The sequence below is a fragment of the Triticum aestivum genome, chromosome 2A (genome assembly GCF_018294505.1).
Source record: "Triticum aestivum cultivar Chinese Spring chromosome 2A, IWGSC CS RefSeq v2.1, whole genome shotgun sequence".
Taxonomy (NCBI): domain Eukaryota; kingdom Viridiplantae; phylum Streptophyta; class Magnoliopsida; order Poales; family Poaceae; genus Triticum; species Triticum aestivum.
In genome coordinates, this window is record NC_057797.1 from 699,235,980 (window position 1) to 699,242,914 (window position 6,935).

The following is a 6,935-nucleotide window of genomic DNA, read 5'->3' on the forward strand; positions in this document are numbered from 1 at the left end:
GTGAATGACTACTTCCACTACCGTCGCGAGAATAACTACTTCCCTCGACGAACTCGTTCCGCCTCAAAGATGCACACTTCAAAGGTATAACGTCGATACGACCGCCGTGGACGAATGTTGTGTGATGTATGAGATGAACCCCGTGTTTGCACCGTGCCTGTTTGTTTCGTGCACATCCCTTGTTTGCCATGCCACCGACACATGGGACACCCGGTATCCGGGATCACTCCCTATTGCATTGCACATTCCATGCATCCCATATTTCTTTTGCACCGACGTCTCAATGAGTTGTCGGAATCGGAACAATGCCTTGGCATCATTTTTGTTATCGCCGCCATGGCACCCCTTTCATTCCGTCATGGCGACCAAATGCTTCATATCATGTTCATGTCAAATTTTAACAAAAATTGCGTAAAACTTGCATATGTCATCTGCATCATGATAACAACATGTAAATTCTTTAAAAATTGTTGTTTGCATGAAAATTTCTAAATATGCATATGGGGATTTTCCGGAATTATAGTTGTTGTTTCCGGCCTCATTTAAAATACCTAAATGTGTAGTTTACTTATGCTTTACCTCTTGCCATGTTTAACAACATTTAATATTGATGGGTAGCATAAGCAGGAGTGAACTAAATGTTTGAATGTGGTGTTTCGTCAATATGCAACTCGTTGCATATTGAGCTCCACTTAACTTGTAGTATTGTTTCTTACACTTTGCCATGCCATGACTATTAAACCGGACATGCATCATACTTGATTGGACATCATGCCATGGTTATGATATGTGTGTTTATCATGTTGTTTGTTTCTTTCCGGTTGTACCTCTTCTCGATAGTTCTGGTTACGTTGCGATTGTGAGGATCCGTTCGACTATGTTGGTTCGTCTACTTCATGGATTCGATCTTCTTCCTAGCGGGATTTCAGGCAAGATGACTGTTACTCTGGATACCGCCACTATCTTTGCTTTGCTAGTTATCTCAATGCTATTGATGTCTACTACACAACCTTCTTCTTGTAGACGTTGTTGGGCCTCCAAGTGTAGAGGTTTGTAGGACAGTAGCAAATTTCCCTCATGTGGATGACCTAAATTCTATCAATCCGTAGGAGGCATAGGATGAAGATGGTCTCTCTCAAGCAACCCTGCAACCAAATAACAAAGAGTCTCTTGTGTCCCCAACACACCCAATACAATGGTAAATCGTATAGGTGCATTAGTTCGGCGAAGAGATGGTGATACAAGTGGTATATGGATGGTAGATATAGGTTTTTGTAATCTGAAAATATAAAAACAGCAAGGTAACTAATGATGAAAATGAGCGTAAACGGTATTGCAATGCTAGGAAACAAGGCCTAGGGTTCATACTTTCACTAGTGCAAGTTCTCTCAACAATAATAACATAATTGGATCATATAACTATCCTTCAACATGCAACAAAGAGTCACTCCAAAGTCACTAATAGCGGAGAACAAATGAAGAGATTATGGTAGGGTACGAAACCACCTCAAAGTTATTCTTTCCAATCAATCCGTTGGGCTAGTCCTATAAGTGTCACAAACAGCCCTAGAGTTCGTACTAGAATAACACCTTAAGACACAAATCAACCAAAACCCTAATGTCACCTAGATACTCCAATGTCACCTCAAGTATCCGTGGGTATGATTATACGATATGCATCACACAATCTCAGATTCATCTATTCAACCAACACAAAGGACCTCAAAGAGTGCCCCAAAGTTCTACCAGAGAATCACGATGAAAACATGTGCCAACCCCTATGCATAGGTTCATGGGCAAAACCCGCAAGTTGATCACCAAAACATACATCAAGTGAATCACGTGATATCCCATTGTCACCACAGATACGCACGGCAAGACATACATCAAGTGTTCTCAAATCTTTAAAGACTCAATCCAATAAGATTAATTCAAGGGGAAAACTCAATCCATTACAAGAGAGTAGAGGGGGAGGAGAAACATAAGATCCAACTATAATAGCAAAGCTCGCGATACATCAAGATCGTGCCAAATCAACAACACGAGAGAGAGAGAGAGAGATCAAACACATAGCTACTGGTACATACCCTCAGCCCCGAGGGAGAACTACTCCCTCCTCATCATGGAGAGCACCGGGATGATGAAGATGGCCACCGGAGAGGGATTCCCCCTCCAGCAGGGTGCCGGAACGGGTCTAGATTGGCCTTCGGTGGCTACAGAGGCTTCTGGCGGCGGAACTCCCGATCTATTGTGTTCCTCGATCGTTTTAGGGTATATGGAGATATATAGGCGGAAGAAGTACGTCAGGGGAGCCACGAGGGGCCCACGAGGGTGGAGGGCGTGCCCAGGGGGTGGGCGCGCCGCCCTGCCTCGTGGCTTCCTCGTTGCTTTCTTGACGTGGACTCCAAGTCTCCCGGGTGGCTTTCCTTCCAAAAATAAGTTCCGTGAAGTTTCAGGTCAATTGGACTCCGTTTGATTTTCCTTTTCTGCGATACTCTAAAACAAGGTAAAAACAGAAACTGGCTCTAGGCTCTGGGTTAATATGTTAGTCCCAAAAATCATATAAAATAGCATATAAATGCATATAAAACATCCAAGGTTGATAACATAATAGCATGGAACAATCAAAAATTATAGATACGTTGGAGACGTATCAGCTATCGCTATGTCGTGCTACCTACCACTTGTTTATCAAGCCTCCAAAATTGCCATGATAGCCTGTAACCTTTTCCACCATCCTAGCAAACCGTTGTTTGGCTATGTTACCGCTTTGCTCAGCCCCTCTTATAGCGTTGCTAGTTGCAGTTTGTTCCATGTTGGGACATGGATATCATGGGATATCACAATATCTCTTATTTAATTAATGCATCTATATACTTGGTAAAGGGTGGAAGGCTCGGCCTTTTGCCTGGTGTTTTGTTCCACTCTTGCCGCCCTAGTTTCCATCATACCAGTGTTATGTTCCTTGATTTTGTGTCCCTAACACGATGAGGGTTTATGGGCCCCTCTTGACAGTTCGCTTTGAATAAAACTCTTCCAGCAAGGTCCAACATTGGTTTTAACATTTGCCATAATAATATTGAACTAAATAATTAATTGGCATAGGGCGTCATGAACCCGAGGATTCTTTTCTACATACAGGGGGACCAGTGCTGATGGTGTTGGTCCCAAACTAGAGCCCCTTGCAGCACCGCGACGGGGAAACTCGAGGACTGGTTTAGTTGTACGGACTGCCCATCAGGACGTGGCCTGAGACAAGATACGCGGGGCTACTATCAGGGTGTCGGCACACCGGGAAGTCTTGCTGGATTAGTTTTACCATCGTCGAAATGTCTTGTGCACCGGGATTCCGAGTCTGATCGGAGGGTCCTGCGATGGAGGATTGTCTCCGCAGATCGTGAGCTTGTCATGGGCTAAATTGGGACACCCCTACAGGGTTTAAACTTTCGGGAACCATGCACGCAGTTATGTGGCAGATGGAAATTTGTTAATATCCGGTTGTAGTGGACTTGAACTAAACTCAACTAAAATACACCAACCGCGTGCGTAACCGTGATTGTCTCTTTTTGAGTGAGTCGAGAAGAGAACACGGTGGGGTTATGTTTGAACATAAGTAGTTCAGGAAAATTTCTTGATCATTACTAGTTTGCGACCGTTGCGTAGTTTCTCATCTTAATATTGTACTCGTAAGTTAGCCACCATACAATGGTTAGTTGCTTGCTGCAACCTCACCACTTATCCATTCCATACCATTTAAGCTTTACAAGTCTTGATCCCCATGGTAATGGGATTGCTGAGTCCTCGTGGCTCACAGATTACTACAACAACAGTTGCCGGTACATGTAATGCGATGATCTGACGTGAGAGCGATGCTTGATTGCTTTTGGAGTTCTTCTTCTTCTTCGATCAAGGGAATATGTTTGGGGTCGGGGAGCCTGGGATTAGCAGGGTGGATGTCGTTCTTCTTTTTCGTTTGGTTTCATCCGTAGTCGGATCCTGCTCTTCTGTATGATGATTGCGATGTATTGATGAACTATTGTATTCATATTGTAGCTTATGGCGAGTGTAAGCCTTTATCTTGTATTCTCATCTATTTAGTACATGGTATGTTGTAATGATATCCACCTTGTTGTGCACTCGAAATACGGTTGTGCCCCAATCATGAGTTCATCACGTAGAATCGCATCTTGGGCCCTACAAAATTGTCCAATAATCATTCTGTTAGAAGTGTGATTTTATTTAAATTAAGTTTCCCAAGGTTCTCCCTATTACTGAATCATTTTGACTGGATGCATGTGAATCGTGTTCTCATTGGAATATCGTATATGCTTAATTCTTGAATTGCTCTTTACTCTTTTCTTTCTTTCTTTTTTATGACTACTGAGTTAAGGTTATCCGATACTTGGAGGTACATGCATTCAGGAGAATTTACTCTTATGGGATGTGCAGTCCATTGGCCATAGCTCACTCTGATTTCATGATATCACTCCTACATATTGTTTGGGGCTTATCTACCATGGCAATATGATTGACTTATCTCATGCATGTCCACTCTTTCTTTTTGAAATCTAACAAGTAGACTTTGCATGAATTCCCTTTTGTCCTCCTAGATTGACATAACTTCCTGATTGAATGGCAAGACGAGTTATTGTTTGAGACAAAAAAGTTTGTTGATTCTTGAATATATATTGTGAAAAGTTATGAAACCGACAAGCGATCCAAATTATCAATGAAATGGGAAGGGTCGCCATCTTAAAAAAGGGTATTATATGCCTTTCTTAGTTTCGACCTTTGATAATTCGCATATGCTAATCAATACCTATTTGCTAGTCGTCCAGTAAAATACATGGAGGTATGCAAGGTGTTGGAAATATGCCCTAGAGGCAATAATAAATTAGTTATTATTGTATATATTTCATTGTTCATGATAATCGTTTATTATCCATGCTAGAATTGTATTGATAGGAAACTTAGATACATGTGTGGATACATAGACAACACCATGTTCCTAGTAAGCCTCTAGTTGACTAGCTCGTTGATCAATAGATGGTTACGGTTTCCTGACCATGGACATTGGATGTCGTTGGTAACGGGATCACATCATTAGGAGAATGATGTGATGGACAAGACCCAATCCTAAGCCTAGCACAAAGATCGTGTAGTTTGTATGCTAAAGCTTTTCTAATGTCAAGTATCATTTCCTTAGACCATGAGATTGTGCAACTCCCGGATACCGTAGGAGTGCTTTGGGTGTGCCAAACGTCACAACGTAACTGGGTGGCTATAAAGGTACACTACAGGTATCTCCGAAAGTATCTGTTGGGTTGGCACGAATTGAGACTGGGATTTGTCACTCTGTGTAAACGGAGAGGTATCTCTGGGCCCACTCGGTAGGACATCATCATAATGTGCACAATGTGATCAAGGAGTTGATCATGGGATGATGTGTTACGGAACGAGTAAAGAGACTTGCTGGTAACGAGATTGAACAAGGTATCGGTATACCGACAATCGAATCTCAGGCAAGTATCGTACCGCTAGACAAAGGGAATTGTATACGGGATTGATTAAGTCCTTGACATCATGGTTCATCCGATGAGATCATCGTGGAGCATGTGGGAGCCAACATGGATATCCAGATCCCGCTGTTGGTTATTGACCGGAGAGTTGTCTCGGCGATGTCTGCATGACTCACGAACCCGTAGGGTCTACACACTTAAGGTTCGATGACGCTAGGGTTATAGGGAAAGTATGTACGCGGTTACGGAATGTTGTTCGGAGTCCCGGATGAGATCCCGGACGTCACGAGGAGTTCCGGAATGGTCCGGAGGTAAAGATTAATATGAAGGAAGTATGGTTTTGGCCACCGGAAGTGTTCAGGGCATCACCGGTAGTGTACCGGGACCACCGGAGGGGTCCGGGGGTCCACCAGGTGGGGCCACCAGCCCCGGAGGCCTACATGGGCCAATAGTGGGAAGGGACCAGCCCCTAGGTGGGTTGGGGCGCCTCCCTCCAAGGCCCAAGGCGTCCTCAAGAGGAGAGGGGGCAAACCCTAGGCGCAGATGGGCCCTAAGGCCCACCCTAGGTGCGCCCCCCTCTCTCTCCCCCTTGGTCGCCTCCCAGATGGGATCTAGGGGCTGCCGCCACCCCTAGGGAGGGAACCCTAGGTGGGGCGCAGCCCCTCCCCTCCCCCTATATATACTTGAGGTTTGGGGCTGCCCAACACATGTGATTTGCTCTCCCTATTGGCGCAGCCCTACCCCTCTCCCTCCTCGTCTCTCGTAGTGCTTGGTGAAGCCCTGCTGGAGTCCCGCGCTCCTCCACCACCACCACGCCGTCGTGCTGCTGCTGGATGGAGTCTTCCCCAACCTCTCCTTCTCCCCTTGCTGGATCAAGGCGTAGGAGACGTCACCGGGCTGTACGTGTGTTGAACACGGAGGTGACGTCCGTTCGGCACTAGGATCATCGATGATTTGGATCACGACGAGTACGACTCCATCAACCCCGTTCACTTGAACGCTTCCGCTTAGCGATCTACAAGGGTATGTAGATGCACTCTCCTTCCCTTCGTTGCTAGATTACTCCATAGATTGATCTTGGTGATGCGTAGAAAATTTTGAATTTCTGCTACGATCCCCAACAGTGGCATCATGAGCTAGGTCTATGCGTAGTTTCTACGCACGAGTAGAACACAAAGCAGTTGTGGGCGTTGATTTTGTCAATTTACTTGCTGTTACTAGTCTTATTTTGATTCGGCGGCATCGTGGGATGAAGCGGCCCGGACCGACCTTACACGTACTCTTACGTGAGACTGGTTCCACCGACTGACATGCAGTAGTTGCATAAGGTGGCTAGCGGGTGTCTGTCTCTCCCACTTTAGTCGGATCGGATTCGACGAAAAGGGTCCTTATGAAGGGTAAATAGAAATTGGCATA